The 17,485-nt window shown below is 41.4% G+C and overlaps 1 non-coding gene across 1 annotated transcript; it reads right to left on the bottom strand.

Annotated features, from left to right (window-relative positions):
• Positions 1 to 339: 339 nt before the first annotated feature.
• Trnat-ugu lies at positions 340 to 415 on the bottom strand. Its single transcript has one exon. It is a non-coding gene; the product is annotated as a tRNA-Thr (tRNA).
• Between the last annotated feature and the right edge of the window lie 17,070 nt (positions 416 to 17,485).

Genomic DNA, 17,485 nt, shown 5'->3' with positions numbered 1-17,485 from the left:
CCAGTGAGACAAGTGACGATCAAACTGAGAGGAACCTGTAAGCACAGGAGAGGTGATTTACCTTGACCTGCTCATGTATGGGACCAAATACCTGCGTAAATAGCGTAGACTGGCCAAGATGGAGCCACATTTGGGGCCAGCAGGAAAATTAGCCGCCATGTTTTGTGACGTTATATTGAATGATTCTAGGTTTCCTCCAGCTCGGAATCATATGTTTGATAATACCGTAATATTTCCTGTGGAAGTCACGATTTTTATTTAAATGAAATAATAATTAAATCAAGACCCTAAGCTGTCGACAGGGGTTGTTATACATCAACGGGGACAGTTGAAAATGTGTGCCCCAGCCGGGTACTCGAACCCGGGATCTCCTGCTTACATGGCAGACGCTCTATCCATCTGAGCCACCGAGGGCACAGAGGATAGTGCGACTGCAGGGATTTGTCCCTTTCATGCTCCCCATGAGACCCACATTCCGATCTTAATGTCCACACACTAGATTCGTAGTGCCCCTATCCATTACACTCATTACTCGCGGCAGACAATCTTACCGAGTCTCGTAAGAGTTCGAGCAATTCGTGTGCATCCAGCACAGAAGATGAAGGTCAATGGCCGGTTAGCCTTAACTGTACCAAGAACATATACCATCTTCATATATTTTTCTTTAATTCCTGCACGATGCTTTTCGGGAAACAGTTCCTATGACGAAGTGCTTCTGCCACGTATTATGAAATCTTAAGCGTGATGTTTCGGATGTGAGAGCTGATACACAAGTGACTTTATTATAAGCAAATAAGAATTTTTACAATTATCGATTTATCGGCTGCAGAATTACTGTGAATCCGTGACTCGTATTGAATCTATGACCTTAATCATTTTATTTGCTGCAAGGCAAGCCTCCTTTTTCTTGTAAATTAACGAAACTGCTGAAATCTTCCCAGTTAATCATGTGAGCAATGCCATCTACTATTTAGTCAAAGAATTTCTCGTCGATTTCAGTAAATGAGGTGCATCAGATAACTAAATACTCTCTTTTCTGTATTTGAGGGATGGTGAAACCAACATTTGGAATTTGATCCACCTACCGTAACATAACTTTACACAAGTACTGCTTCAGTGGATTAAGTGTCGTACCTTGTAGCGCTCAGTGAGTTTTAAAGGCAGAAAGCAGTAATGGAGCACACGACAGTTGGCGAAAAAGTGTTTACTTCACTCAGGGTACTGGCCAATAAAATTCAATCAGATTCAAAGTGCAATTCTGGGAGAGTGCCAGTCCGTAGCCCCGTCCGTGACACTGCAGTCCCTGCGTACTCGCGGGCGTCTACCCCTATAAGAAGTGGTACCCGCCACAGCTCCTGGCGGCCACTTGCTTGTACGCTACGAGAGCAGGGCGTGTCGGTGTAGCGGCCGTCCGTTGCTGTGTGGCTCTCTCTAATAAATCACTCAACAAACAGTGTCCAACACGAATTTTCCAACAGCTGTTAAGCGCGGTTACCATGAACACCAGTGCCTCTTTTGCTACCTGACAGTCATCACTCCGTTCGCATCCTCGTCCCAAATCAACACAATCCCAACACTTATTCCCATCTTTTACTGAAATTAATCCAGTTATAAAAATTCTAAAACACAAACGCTCGTGTGGGTTTGCTGGAATTTTAGACAGAATTCTAAAGAGTTGTTTCAGCCTAGTAAGTAATCTCCTTAGTAATACATGCAATGCATCACTGGCACAGGGAACTTTTCCACACGGGTTAGAATATGCAATTATTAAATCATTTCATAAGAAAGGTGACAAGTCGAGCTTAAAAAATTACCGTCCAGTTTCCTTCCAGACATCTTTTTCCAAAATATTCTAAAAGCTAATGTACTCAAAACCAGTCGCACACTTAGGTGGAAACAATTTACTAGCGTATCACAGTTTGATTTCCAGAAAGATTGCTCGACTGAGAATGCTATTTAGACCTATACATTTGCTCATAAAACGGTACAAGCCTTAAATAATAATATATCGTCTGTTGGTATTTTTTGTGATCTCTCCAAGGCCATGTAGACCATGTTACTAACTTAGAAAACTGAGGTTTTATGGAAATGATGCTTTACACACAGCTGGTTTGAATCATACTTGACAAGCAGAATGACAATGGTTGTGCTAAATAATTCATACAATCTCCTAAAGGTAGAAAATTTTAGTGAGAGTAGTAAAATCACAAAGGGAATTCCACAAGGTTCAATTCTGGGTCCGCTCCTATTCCTTAAAAATGTGGATCACCTTCCACTTACCCGTTCAACAAGAAAATTTATAGCTTTTGCAGACGATTCTAGAGTTATAATAAAACCCATTAGAGAGAAAGCAATAGGAGAGTTAATAAATGATATTTTCCAAAGAATTATTAAGTTGTTCTAAATAGAGTCGTGCTAACAATAGATGTAGCACATGAGCAGGAGTCAGTACAATGCTCCAAATTTTTGGATATTCATATTGACGAGAAGTTGAACTGGAAGAAACATATTACTGACTTTCTCAAACAATTAAGTTTGGGTGCTTTTGCTCCTAGCATAATTGCTAATCTTGGAAACAAACGTATCAGACTCCTGACAGATTTGGCATATTTCTACTCAGTAATGTCGTGTGGAACAATTTTCTGGGGTAACTCAAGACTTAGAAAAAAGCACTGATTGCAAAAAAAAAAAAAAAAAAAAAAAAAAACAAAAAAAACACTAAGAATAATATGTGATGGTCACCCACAGACGTCATATAGGTACCTCTTCAAGGAGTTAGCCGTTTTAACTGCGCCATCTCCATGCATATTTACGCTAATAAAATTCCTCATAAGTAATCAGTCATAGCTTGTGAAGAACATTGACGCACATACCTACAACACTAGAGAGAAAAATGACCTCCACTACCCACTGCTAAAGCTCTCAGTGGCTCAGAGAGTGATTCAATATGCAGCAATAAAAAATTTTGATCATTTGCCCAATAACATAAAATGTCTGACAGGTAGAAAAGAAAGTCTTCAATCTAATTTAAAATCATTTCTCCTGGACAACTTCTTCTATTCCACTGAAGAATTTCTATTTAAAAATTGGTAGATAATTTAAAAAACGCTTTTTTGTGTGTAGTTCCATGAATAGGAATAAAATTATAATGTGTTCATTAATGTTAACACTAAACTTATATACGTATCCTGTAAACTGACTCGTCCCACATCGTTTCGATAAAAGAGTCGTTCAAATGATCAACGGATCATGTAACAAACTAACTAGCTAACTAGCTTTATAGCTACCTCATCAAACATAAGAGTAGGAGCAATAGGACTTGACTCTCTTCAGTAAAGCAACTTCAGTAAAGTTGCTCATCTATGAAGTGTTCGAGGATGGGATACTTTTTCTGAGTATTCAGAAAGAGAGCAGTTTCCTTGTAATCAATCAAGCTGTTCCAAGTGTCACTAGGTTTGCACAACCTAGCACTTAAGATGCAGACTCTTTTAAGTCTCCTTACACCTGCAACTGACATTTACCAGGTTACAATTCACTTATTTTTCTTGAGGTACGTTGTTCTGTATGCTTCACTTGCTTCTCCAGTTTCTCATGTCTTTCTTGTAATGAACCAAAATTCAGTTTTATTTCCTTTGGCCTAGGCAAACAACAGGAATGATTTGTATGTTCAGTGTGGGATCTCTCTCTCTCTCTCTCTCTCTCTCACACACACAAACACACAGCTATAAAAATAAATATTTATTATTACTGGGCTACAATTTGCTTTCAAAAACACTCATTATCAGTAAAATAGACATCGAATATAACAACAGTAGACTACTTTACTTGGTTCACTTGATGACATGTCAACCTGTTATGAAATTGATTTTTCAGCGGCTTGACGTTTTCTTGGACCTCTCTTTACGGTTTTTGTTTCCTGTGGATGGTCAGGGAATGAAATTACTGTTGGAATAGCGTTAGCCAGGAGTGGCTTTTCATCATTCGTTACATACATAAATCTGTCTGGAGGCTGCCGCCTATGGAACATCATCATTTCTTTGCTACCTGTCAGACATTTTATGTTGTTGGGCAAATGATCAAAAATTTTTATTGCTGCGTTTTGAACCCCTCTCTGAGCCACTGACAGCTGTGGCAGTGGGTAGTAGAGGTCATTTTTCATCATCACCTTTGTGTTAGCTATTTACTTCTCAAAAGTAATCTGCACAAAAAATAAGTACAATCTTAATTGTGGGTTACATACACAGTGCTGCTGGTAAACCTTTAGGGGTATAAGGTCGTGGTCCAGAGTTTCATGTACCACGACATTACACCCAGAAATGTTTACTAGCACCAGTGTCATCTGGTCGTGAAATCCTTCATTCCATATACACAGTAGCACAGTTCCCTATTACAGTATTACCGCAGTAGTACAAGTTTATATACCAACTAGCTCCTCGGATGGCGAAGAGATTTAAGAAATGTAAGAGAAGTTAAAAGAAAATATTCACATAGTTAAGCGAAATGAAAATTTAATGATAAGGGACTGGAATTTGATAGTAGGAAAAGGAAGACAAGAAAGAAACAGTATGTGAATACGGACTGGAGGAAAGGAATGAAAGAAGAAACCACCTCTAGAGTTTTGCACAGAGAGTAACTTCTACATCTACATCTACATCTATACTCCGCGAGCCACCTTACGGTGTGTGGCGGAGGGTACTTGTTGTACCACTATCTGATCCCCCCTTCCCTGTTCCATTCACGAATTGTGCGTGGGAAGAACGACTGCTTGTAAGTCTCCGTATTTGCTCTAATTTCTCGGATCTTTTCGTTGTGATCATTACGCGAGATATATGTGGGCGGTAGTAATATGTTGCCCATCTCTCCCCGGAATGTGCTCTCTCGTAATTTCGATAATAAACCTCTCCGTATTGCGTAACGCCTTTCTTGAAGCATCTCCGTAACGCTCTCGCGCTGACTAAATGTCCCCATGACGAATCGCGCTGCTTTTCGCTGGATCATGTCTATCTCTTCTATTAATCCAACCTGGTAAGGGTCCCACACTGATGAGCAATACTCAAGAACCGGACGAACAAGCGTTTTGTAAGCTACTTCTTTCGTCGATGAGTCACATTTTCTTAGAATTCTTCCTATGAATCTCAACCTGGCGCCTGCTTTTCCCACTATTTGTTTTATGTGATCATTCCACTTCAGATCGCTCCGGATAGTAACTCCTAAGTATTTTACGGTCGTTACCGCTTCCAATGATTTACCACCTATGGCATAATCGTACTGGAATGGATTTCTGCCCCTATGTATGCGCATTATATTACATTTATCTACGTTTAGGGAAAGCTGCCAGCTGTCGCACCATGCATTAATCCTCTGCAGGTCTTCCTGGAGTACGTACGAGTCTTCTGATGTTGCTACTTTCTTGTAGACAACCGTGTCATCTGCAAATAGCCTCACGGAGCTACCGATGTTGTCAACTAAGTCATTTATGTATATTGTAAACAATAAAGGTCCTATCACGCTTCCTTGCGGTACTCCAGAAATTACCTCTACATCTGCAGATTTTGAACCGTTAAGAATGACATGTTGTGTTCTTTCTTCTAGGAAATCCTGAATCCAATCACAAACCTGGTCCGATATTCCGTAAGCTCGTATTTTTTTCACTAAACGTAAGTGCGGAACCGTATCAAATGCCTTCCTGAAGTCCAGGAATACGGCATCAATCTGCTCGCCAGTGTCTACGGCACTGTGAATTTCTTGGGCAAATAGGGCGAGCTGAGATGGCGAAGAGAAACTTAATCATACCTAACTCTTGGTTTAAGAATTACAAAACTACAGACACTGCTAGGTTTCAGATTAATTATATAATGGTAAGACAGAGATTTAGGACCCATATTTTAAATTGCAAGAGATTTCCAGGGACAGAAGTGAACTCTGACAACAATATATTGCTTATTAAGTGTAGATTAAATCTGAAGAAATTGGAAAAACGTAACAAATTATGGAGATGGGACCCGGATAAGTCGAAAGAACCAGAGGTTACTGAGAGTTTCAGAGGAAACATTAAACAACGGTTGACGAGAACAGGGGAAAGTAATACAGTAAAGACGAATGGGTAGCTTTAACAGACGAAATAGTGAAGGCAGCAGAGGATCGAATAGGTAAAAAGACAAGGCCTGATGGAAGTCCCTGGATAACACAAGAGATGAAAGGAGGTAACAGAAAAATGCAGCAAATGACGTAGGGCGAAAGGGAATAAAAACGTTTAAAAAATGTTGACAAGCAGTGCAAAATGGCTAAGCAGGAATGGCTGTAGAACAAATGTAGGGATTTAGAAGCATATTTCACTAAGGGAATGATAGATACCGCCTACAGGATAATTAAAGAGGTCTCTGGGGTGAAGAGAAGCAGCTGTATGAATATCAAGAGCTCAGATGGAAAACCAGTCCTAAACAAAGAAGGGAAAGCTGATACTGCGAGAAGAACTTGGCAGAGGTTTGAGAAAGACCTAAGTCGAAACAAGACCCTCAGAGTAGAGGACGACCCGTAAGAAGTTCTGGAGCCGCGGGAGAGCCAGCCATGGAGAAACTTTTCCATCTGGCGTGCAAGATGTAGGAGACAGGCGAAATAACCTCAGATTTCAAGAAGAATGTAATAATTCCAGATACAATAGATACAAATAATAAAGACGTCTGCCTGGCAATCTAGGTGACCATAAACATCCAGAAAATGCTATATAGAAAGTTAATAAATACAAAAGTTACGTACAAGGAGTGTTAGAAAGCAAAACATGCTCAGACTAACCTAAAATATGAAATAACAACTGTTCCATTACCACAGTTACTAGAACTGTATGCTTGGAATGTTTTACAACTAAGGAAAATAGTTTCACGATAAATTTCGATCACAAAATAAATCTTCTGTTGCATCCACCTAGCTAATGTGGCTGATGTTTGAAAACACAAGAGCTTGTAGAATTGTAATGTCTGCGAATTTCTTATGTGATAACTCTCAAAACTTTTTAAATAAAACAAACGTAGTTAACATTCTACTTCTTTATTCTTCAGCCTACATATTTACATCCCCCTGTCGCTAGAGGTCTCTGAATTGTAATGTGTAACATGATGGTGTGTAATGTAATTATATCGTTACGTGAGAAGCAGAATGCTGTAATCGACTTTATTCGAAGAGTTCGTCTTCACACGTAGCACGCTATTCTTCAGCATGACAATGCCAGACCACGACATCTGCAACAACCCGACGCCTTGAGGTCACTGTCGTTATCGTTCACACAGTGCCGACTTGGCAGCAATCGTTTGTAATCTGTTTCCTAATCTTAAACACCTGATGACTTTACAGCCGTGAAACGGCACTAGCAGGGGTGAGGTTGTGTTTCCGTCGCCAAAGTCAGACATTCTACTGGGACAAGATCAACAAACTGGTCTCTCGTTGGGAGAAATGTGTTCTTAAAAATGAACATGAGCAGTCAGAAACTCAAGAACCGTGCTGGTAGGCGTCTAGCAGCATGATGTGAGATGTGAAGATGGTCTAAAACAGACCGAAACAAGCAACCTCATAAAAAAAAGAGGTTTCTTGCGCTTGTGACTGTTCATGTTCATTTTTAAGTGATAAAAAACGCTGTTCTCCAAGAAAAAAATGTTCTAAAAATTATAGAAATGTCGTCGTTGGGGTGGCTATGATGGGAAGTAAATATGTAGAATGTTAATAAGTTTTCTTTCATTCAAAAAGCTTTAAGAATTTTCACACAAAGAACTGGAGGCGTTACTTTTGATCACTCCTTCTTGTGTTTCATATTGAACATAAAATACTACATTACATCTCATCAACTTTGAATTCGTAAGGTTATTATTGCGTCACTTGCTTGTACTTTTCTTCAGAACGCAAACTGACTTTCCCCAAGTTCGGCTTCTAATAATATTTCAATTTTTCTGTAAATAATTTATGTCATTATTTGGGAACCTTGACTTATTAAATGGTTGCTAAGGACTTCAAACCTCTTGAAGAATGGAAAGGTCGGTGGGAAGCAGTGACAGATGTGCACCTGCATAACATCTTCTCAGGTGCTAAACTTCCAAGTGGATTCGACTTACCACGAGAGACCTGGACTACTCTCAACAGAATCCGTACCGGCCATGGCCGATGCAGGGATGCTCTTTTTAAGTGGAAGAAGCTGCCTGATCCAGCCTGTGACTGCGGGGCTCCATATCAGACTGTCCACCACATTGTCAGTGAATGCAGGATTCGAGCCTGTCACTGCGCCAAAGAGGACTTCCTGCTAGCAACTCCAAATGCAGTGCGCTGGATCGAAGGACTGGATAATCAGTTGTAAAGATAAACTTAAGTTTCTTGTGTGTCAATATGTACATATGTATATGTAATTTAATTTCATGATATGTCTGTATTAGCCATACGCTAAATAATAATAATAAAATAATTAAATTAATGGTTCGGTGACGCTCACATCTATCAGCGTCTGCCTCTTCTGGAATTGGAGTTATTACATCCTTCTTGAAGTGAGGAAGAGTTTTCTCTGAAACATATGTAATGTATACTGGGTGAAATATTTGTGTCATGGTGTGTTCCTCCAAAGAAGTCGCGTGCTGTTAGCCTCGATGAGTATACCGTTGACTACGGACGGATGTGATCGTTGAAGCAGTTGTTCCGAAAGTCGAGTAATTTGGAGCGCCGATTGAAGTAGTGCGTTCTTGCATAGGGAGACCGGCTATATACCACCGGACAATGGAGTCCACTCTCGAGCGACAAGTAATTACCTCTGGGTGGAGGGACGGAAAAACGGAAGGTCCGTGACACCGCTGCAGCGCGAGGGAATTCCCGAGTACCGGCGGCTGGGCTCTCCTGCTCTGGAGACAAACGAAGCACCGGCCAGGACACAGCGAGCCACACCTAGCCTGGAGCTCTTCTTTCTCTGGAGGCGGGCTGCCGGGCTGCCCGTCCACAGGTGGGATTCCCCGCGCTCTGGAACGCGTGCCAGCTGCCAGGTCGGCCGCGACTCCACTGGAAACCCCTATCTCCCTCTCGCTGGCCACACACAGGCGGCGCCGTGACACAGCTGTCTGCCGCTGTGATCGATGTGTACGATAACTGCCGGGTAGCCCCGTGCGCGCCTCGGACATTCGACATCTCGTATCTCCGCAGCTCCCATTTTCTTCACCTTCATTGTCTAGCAGGCCTGCAACACGTCTAGTTTTCATTGTTTCCTGCGTTTTTAAAGCGACTGCCTTTTAATGTGATGATATGGATGATGAAAAACAGAACTCCAGTTCTGCGATAACCAGACATATGAAGACTTGATTGGCGACTCCATGGCGTGTTGTGTGCACCACTACCAAACAGTGGATAGAATTGGAAGGAAAATCAGCATTGGCCGTATTTTGTTGTTTTATTGCCAGCAAAATCGATTTTCGGACGTTTGGTGACCATCTTCAGTGCTGTAATATACAATTAAAATTGGTAGGCACTGGTATCAAGCTATAACCACAAGCTTAGAGCGAGCATATAAACTCATCGCTCTAAGCTTGTGGTTATAGCTTGATACCAGTGCCTACCAATTTTAATTGTATATTACAGCACAGAGGATGGTCACCAAGTGACCGAAAATCGATTTTTCTGGCAATAAAACAACAAAATACGGCCAATGCTGATTTTCTTTCCAATTCTATCCATATGAAGACTCATTTAGACATAGTTTCTCCGGTGCTGAGTACCATATCAGGCAACAAGTTCCCTCCAGCAAACTGTGTCAGCTGCTGGGTTTTCAGCTTCCTCCTAGTTCACGTCGATGCAGTGAAGATCCTTCGCAAAAGTTCTGTTTCCAAGTGTTATGAAGTCTTCCTCTACTTCTGCACTCATCCTTTGGTTTCGACAACAGTGCTGATTTGGGGATTCTTCTATTTCTCAGGCGTAGAACGTGCCTCGGAAGCTTCAGTCTTTTTCAGTGACGATTTTGTGTAGGCTACGTAGACCACTGCTTCACAGCGCTTCATCATTTGAAATGTGGCCGTGATAAACGGATCTTTCGTCTCGAGCGTCGTTATTGAAACAGATTGAGCTTGTGTGCTGATTTTACTGACATTTTCTGGGCCTCAAATGTGTCTACGGCTATCGGTAGTACTATAGAGGAATACACGCGTAGTTTTGTGGACATACTTACGGAGTTCGACAGCAGTTCTGCAACAGCTCCTCCCAGCAAAAAAATCCTGTGACCGAGTTAGCGAAGACGTGATGGCAGGCTAATGCAAGAAACCATAGCACAGGCGCCAGTTAGGTGTTTTTACGTAAGCCACTATAAGCCGCTTCTGAATGGCGAAAACATGCTACACCGAAAGGGCAGCCATGGCTATTAAATTGCTGACACAATGAAAAAGCTGGGAGATGTGAAGTCATTGTTGCCCAATGGGCACACCTTTGCCTTGTGTGTGAAGACTTTTCACAGAGAAGTGTCACCGTTCCAGAAACAATAGCCGACCAAACTCACGTATATACGGTGCCCATTTTAAACAGGCAGTATCAGTCGCCACCAGCAGCCGGCTTAGAGGGAAGATCTGTGCCGGTCTATGTCTAGAAATGGATCCCAAGCTGCCCTCACCAGACGCGCTCTCCATTAATTACGCGAGGCTGTCTGTGCAAAGTCTGAGTGCTGCTGACTTGGAGCCTTCCAATTGGCGGGGCATTGAGCGTGTCTGGGCCAACTAGTTTCCAAGCCGCCATCACTTACGTGGGCAAACTCAGTTACTGTCCATCGCTGCACATTGCAGGAACACGTTACTCCAATGACCTACCAACATTCGGGCTGGGGTCCACAATTTGATTCTGCAAACTCTAGTGAACCTGCCCTAAGCTGTGTATCCATAGGCTACCACTCGAGGCAAATGTCCATTCCGGCCACTGTGTATCGGCCTGCTACGTGGCCACACCACGGCAGTGTTGACCACGTCGCCTCGCCCAACTACCACCTGGTGTCTGTGATAAGATGCTGGTTGCTGGTCCCAGCACGCTTCCCAGACCGAGTACGGATTGCAACTGGGGGCGTGGACTCACACTTAGCACCAGTGTCGATGTATTTTGGCATGGAGTAAATCAGTTACATGTAAATTCCGTTCTCATGATGACACATCAGGCGTCCAACTGGTACCTAGCACCGCGGTACCACTGCAACTGTACACAGGGTGGCTAGGGTGAACTGCAGGCCATGCTGACGATCTGCCACTCAGCTCCATCACCCCAATCTCTGTATTACGATACAGATCACATTCGTTGGAAGACTGAAGAAGTTTCCGAAGTCACAATGCTAACTTCTGTTTGTGAATTCCGTGGTTATCTTGTAGCACCCTCTATTGCACTATAATTTGAGTAGGTATATTTCTACTTTCTATGCACCTTGTGTGTGTGTGTGTGTGTGTGTGTGTGTGTGTGTGTGTGTGTGTCTTATCGGTATTTATTATTAGCCCTACAGAGCTGGGCATTCCATCGCTCTTGCACGTCAGCTTCGTGCTGTTTCTCCCAGAAGAACGGTATCGTCAGCAGAATATAGATCCATAAGCCTAGATTGCTCATACTAACAGATTCCCATTTTGGAGTTGTCTGTAGTTTCTTTTATTATGTAATTTATGAATATTATCGAAAATAATGGTGACAAAATGCAGCCTTTTCCGACAAGTGTCAGAATGCTGAAACGTTGGGTGTTTTCACTTTCAGTTTTCATACCGAAACTCGAATGTAGATATAGGTTTCTGAAAATATCAGTGAGATAGTCAGAAATTTCATATAGGCGAGCAATACTCCACAATGATTCTCGGTATACACTGTCAAAAGGTTTTTTTTTTTAAAAAATAAACATAATAAAAAAAAACTATGAAGTTTAGGTGCAGTGGACAGTTGAATTGTATGCATTGTTCTATTACGTTTCACAGAACAAATATTTGTTCAGAGCAGGATCTTCCACTTCCGAAGCTAGCCTACGCTTTTAGTCGAAAATATGCTGTTTTTTTATATCTTCTGTAGAAAAACGAGGCAGGAGATTTTGTCTAGCACCGAGAGAGGCGTGATAGCTCTCCAGCTTGTACATTCGGTTAGACTTCCTTTCTTCGGTAGTATAACAGTGATTCCAAGCTTCCAGTCTTCTGGAACTTGCCTTGTTTACCAGTATGTATTACACAGTTTAATGAAATGATCAATGAAGTCCAGTTCTCCTGACCAGTTCACTGAGATTACGTGTTGTAATTGCTTTTTTCTGCGCCCCTCTGCTTTGTGATATCACCTGTTTTTAGCATTTTCTCTCGTATTCTCGTGTCACTTTAGAGGTTATAAGGATTCAGTGCACTTGACTGCTTTAACGTTTCTCTCAAGTGCTCAACTCATCAGGCACTGAACAGTAGTTGTCATTTTTATCCTTTATAAGGCGATGTTAAAACCTATGGACTTCAGTAAGTTCTCATGTCAAATAATTCACTGTAATCAGAGTTGCTTTTCACCACTGTGAAATCTCTTATCACTTCCTCCGACAATTTCATCTTTATTGTCTCGCTAGTCATCAATCACAAACGTCAATTTCCCATGTTATAGAAAGTTGTTACAGTGCAGCTGTGTTTGTTTTCATTCTGTCTGTTTACATCGATTTCCTTGCGAGCAGTCGCTGTCGCGGCCGTACTCTCAGGTCGTCATTCTTGTAGTTATTTTGGCCGGTAGCGGTTCCAGCCGAGACTCAGCGTGACAGTTCGGATGGTCTGGATGAGATTCAGCATGTCAGACTGGAGTCGCGACTCTGAAACTATTAACAGCAAAGATAACAACGCCAGTAAATCAAACAGAAACAATAATCTGGAACAGTGCAACTGATACTTCCAGAAAAATATGAGGCGACTTCAAAAAATAAGTAACACATTATTTTTGTCAGGCCAAGCAACTTTTATTGAATGCAGCAGTGTAATTCAAAGTCAACGGCCTTGCCGAAGCCTCAACAGTTCACGAAATGAGTACTTTACCTCTTTTAGCGAATTGTCATAACTGGTTCTTCAGTACATTCTCTCAGAATTTGTGGCGTCTCTCTTTGACCGATACAGGTGTATGGCTCTACGTGCGGCTCACGTTCTTTTACACATCTACACAGTACGCGCTTAGGAATTGACTAGCTGCGGTTTTTTTTAACAGTCTGTAGCTTATATTCGCGCCATAAATGAATTATGGTACTTTCACAGAAAAAACATGACTGATTTTGAAGAGGATAGAGGGTCTGAGGTTCTAAACCACAAAGTTGCATTTTATATACGGATGCAATCTCTGTAAAAAAGAAAAACTGGAATTTGACAACACTTTCAAGACAAAATCTACAGATTGCAGGAAGCACAGGTACTCCTGAGCAACATCAGGCAAGTCATCGTATGGAGAGTCGCTATGCAAACTTGACTGAAGATGAACGTCACCATTAGCCAAGCGGTCTAAGGGCGCTACAGTCGTGGACTGTGCGGCTGGCCCCGGCGGAGGTTCGAGTCCTCCCTCGGGCATGGGTGTGTGTGTGTTTGTCTTTAGGATAATTTAGGTTAAGTAGTGTGTAAGCTTAGGGACTGATGACCTAAGCAGTTAAGTCCCATAAGATTTCATACACATTTGAACAATTTGAACGTCACCGCGCTCGAAACCAGTTAACAGTGACGAACTGAAGATCGAAACATTAACAAATGACAGTTTCTGCCATCGTATCAGCAATTAAGTGATAACAATGCAAAGTAAAAGTAGCTTCGAAATGCTGGTAAAGTAAAATAATTATTCAGTTTTTGCTAAAGTAATTATTATAATTTTAATGTCCACACATATTTCATGTGCTTTTGATTTTCGTAACATTGACATTGCGAAAGTGTCTGTTGGTTGTTAGTGAAACTTTTATGAGTTTTTCTGAAGTAACTTTTATTTTAAAATAGATTGGTCGTAAGTGTTTGCGTCAAAAAACCTGAGGACAGCATCACAGTGAGTTAGGCTGCTCAGTACACCTCCTATTATGTGTTAGTATTGGTTAACCATTCATGAACTTTATTGATTAGAAAGAATTCCATTTCACTACTAATTGAATGCATTTTACCATACGTATCCTCCCCATTCAAGCTCGCATGTGATCGTTTTGTCCCACTAATGCCTACTTACGCCCTTATGATTACTGGGTAATTTCTGTTTCAGTTCAGTGGTTAACAGTTATTAACTTTTGCTCACCTTTCAGCTTGCGACCTTAATTTATTAACTGTAATCAAATTTCATGCAGATTCAATTACATTTTCAAATGTATAGCTGACTGCGGTGCATTATTTAATTTCCTACGAAATCTCTTTCCGCTCGTCGTCTTGCACGATAAGTAGTTGTGCGATAGCGGTCTAGCTATAATCTTGCTTTGCGTCCTTTCAGTTAGCATTATTACTAGGAATCTATGCCTTTCGCCTTTTCCGTAAAATATGGAACATTAGGTAACACACGTCATTAAAACATTAAATCATTAATATACCGAAGAGTTTAGGAACGTTATAAACTATAAAGGAACACTGCAAGGAAATCGGTTACAGTGCAATTTCAAATGGTATTATTAGACGTAGAAATCTAGCGAGTACGACCTACGTTGTTTGCCTTGTAGACATTTTCTTGTTGCATCTCGCACAGCAGCATCACGCATTTCAAAATGTCTGTATTTCATACCAATTACTCGTCGAATATGTAAAACTTTGTATCACTGAATGATCGGAAAGGCAATTATTCCTCAGCTGTTTACAAGCACCAAGGCCACTGTGCGGGCGTGGGCAGATTCTTGGTACCGTGCCAACGGAGTGACCTTTGCTGGTTGAGTAACGCTGATCCATGTGTCTCAACTGGTAAACAGCTCCCGGCGTCATCAAATGTCTGTTGACTTCAAGGAACCGTCGCAAACTCATTTAAGAGGACTATCTCATGCAAATCTCCCGCAGTAAAACATAATACCGTATCCTCGTCACCAACGACTATGACTCTAGTTCATTACTGAGAAGCACAGCAATGACAGTTGTGAAAAGATCACAGACACAGGAACTCGACTTTAATCATCGGAAATACGAAACGAGATTTACAGAATGTGTTCCGGGAAGGCGATGTTTCGTTCTTACTGTTTTGCGGTGAAGACAAAAACACGCTACATAAACCGTAAGAAACGGTTGTGAATACGTAGGACTGCGCGACGAGAACAATTCTGAGGCGACCTAAGAAACTGTTCTTCCTTCGATCGTCCGCGTCATTCAGACGTTATTGTTTCTAAATCCCTTCATTCTAACAGATCTCTCCGAACGTCGCCTTGCGTGATTCCGGGTGCTGAACGTATAATTCTGAGGCATCTCTACCATGGTTGTCAATTTAGAAAACTTAATGTACTGGTATTTCATGAAGATTCCACGAGACATGTCGCAGGGAACAATGCTAACATACCTAGAGGGGACAAATGTAATATTCTGTTTCATTATAGCAAAAACGCACAAATGAAACGTACAAATGAAATAAATACGTGATCGAATCGAATATCGGTGATAACAGAACCCATAGAGGTGGAATGAAATGACATGGCTGGTCGGGGTGGCCGAGCGGTTCTAAGCGCTACAGTCTGGAACCGCGCGACCGCTACGGTCGCAGGTTCGAATCCTGCCTCGGGCATGGATGTGTGTGATGTCCTTAGCTTAGTTAGGTTTAAGTAGTTCTACGTTCTAGCGGACTGATGACCTCAGAAGTTAAGTCCCATAGTGCTCAGAGCCATTTGAACCATTTGAACTGACATGCTTGGTCAGAGCTGTTGAAAAGTGTAACTTCTGCTAATGTTAAGACAATGACTTCTCAATGAATAAAGTAAGCAAACAAACAGTTAATCTTTTCGAGCTCGACTTCCTGTGGCGAAATATGACGATGAAAGCGTTAAGGAATCTTCTCAAATATTATACACTCTCTGATTTATCTACTGTGAAATGTTTTCGTAGCTCTTACTATAAACACCAAAATTTTGTAGAGCAAGTACTGAAGCCCGCAGTGTGCCTTTCCAGAGCTACATGGTACCTCCATACGGAATGTTGCAATCTTCTGTTTAAGCGAATAAAAGACGGTCATTCTCTCATTTTCTTAATTAGCATTTTCTAAAAATTACGGACGTAATGTTGTTTTGTTCGCCGTTCCAATGTTTGCTGCTTTACATGCCGATTCGTAGTTATAAAAACGAAGCTCTTCCAGGCAGCGGGTACGCACAAAACTAAACAAGTGGCTCAAAGTCAATTGGGAGCAGTACTCGTATTTTTATTGTTGCATACACCTTCTGATGTCAGGACTGCTTCCCAAAATATTAGGTGTACGATTCCAGTGTTTCACCGACCGGTTCGGTCACCGATTATTTCTAAGTAGTTACTTTTTAAACGTGTATGTAATAGTGTTATATACGTGACTTGATGTAGTTATTCTGCTGTGTTGTATCTGAATTTGATGGATGGTACTGTATGATCGCATCACGATTGCGTTGCATTTTAAATGCTTGTTTCTTGACACAGATTTGTTTTAAGATTTATTATTGCTTCTTTAATAGATTTTCACCACCCTCGTCTTTATTTATTTCATTCAAGCGCACTGATAACTTCATCGTTTAGCTCCCTAAAACACCCCACTTCGCATAACATCACAACATCAGCACAACCCTTATTTCCTTCCTGAAGTTTCCCATTCGTGAATTGAGCTGGTGGAAGAACGACTATCGATAAACCTCCGTAGTCGTTGTTGTTCCGATCTTCATTCCGAAGACTGATTTGATGCAGCTGTACATGCTGCCCCATCCTGTGCGAGCCTCCTCATCACCGAATAACCACTGCACCCCACATCCTCGCTGTCTGGTCTCCTCCCCCAAAACAACCCCAACCCTTAGCAGCAACTGATTTAATTCTTATACATTATCCTCATTTTGCTTTTTTGGTGTTCATTTTATATCCTCCTTCCAAGACAATGTCCATTCCGTTCAACATATCTTCCAGTTCCTTTGATGTCTCAAACAGAATTACAATGTCATCGGCGAACTTTTATTATTTATTTTCCCTGAACTTTAATTTATACTTTTAAAATTTTTCTTTGGTTTCCTTTACTGCTTTTTCGATGCACACATTAAATAACATCACTCTCTTCTCAACCACTGCTTCCCTGGTATCCACTCGGTCCCAGTATTTTACTCCTGTTACCTTCAGAATTTCAAAGAGAGTATTCCAGTCAACATTGTCAAAAGCCTTCTCTAAGTCTAAAAATCCTATAAACGTGGGTCCGCCTTTCCTTAACGTATCTTCTAAGGTAACTCGTAGGGTCAGTGGTGCCTCGCGTGTTCCTTCATTTCCCCAGAATCCAAATTGCTCTCCCTCAATGTTGGCTTCCACTAGTTTTTCCATCCTCCTGTAATGAATTCGTATTAGTATTTTGAAGCCCTATCTTATTAAACTAA

The sequence above is a fragment of the Schistocerca piceifrons genome, chromosome 4 (assembly GCF_021461385.2).
Source record: "Schistocerca piceifrons isolate TAMUIC-IGC-003096 chromosome 4, iqSchPice1.1, whole genome shotgun sequence".
Lineage (NCBI taxonomy): Eukaryota > Metazoa > Arthropoda > Insecta > Orthoptera > Acrididae > Schistocerca > Schistocerca piceifrons.
The sequence above is the reverse complement of the archived record's forward strand: the minus strand, read 5'-3'. Positions and strand labels throughout refer to the sequence as shown.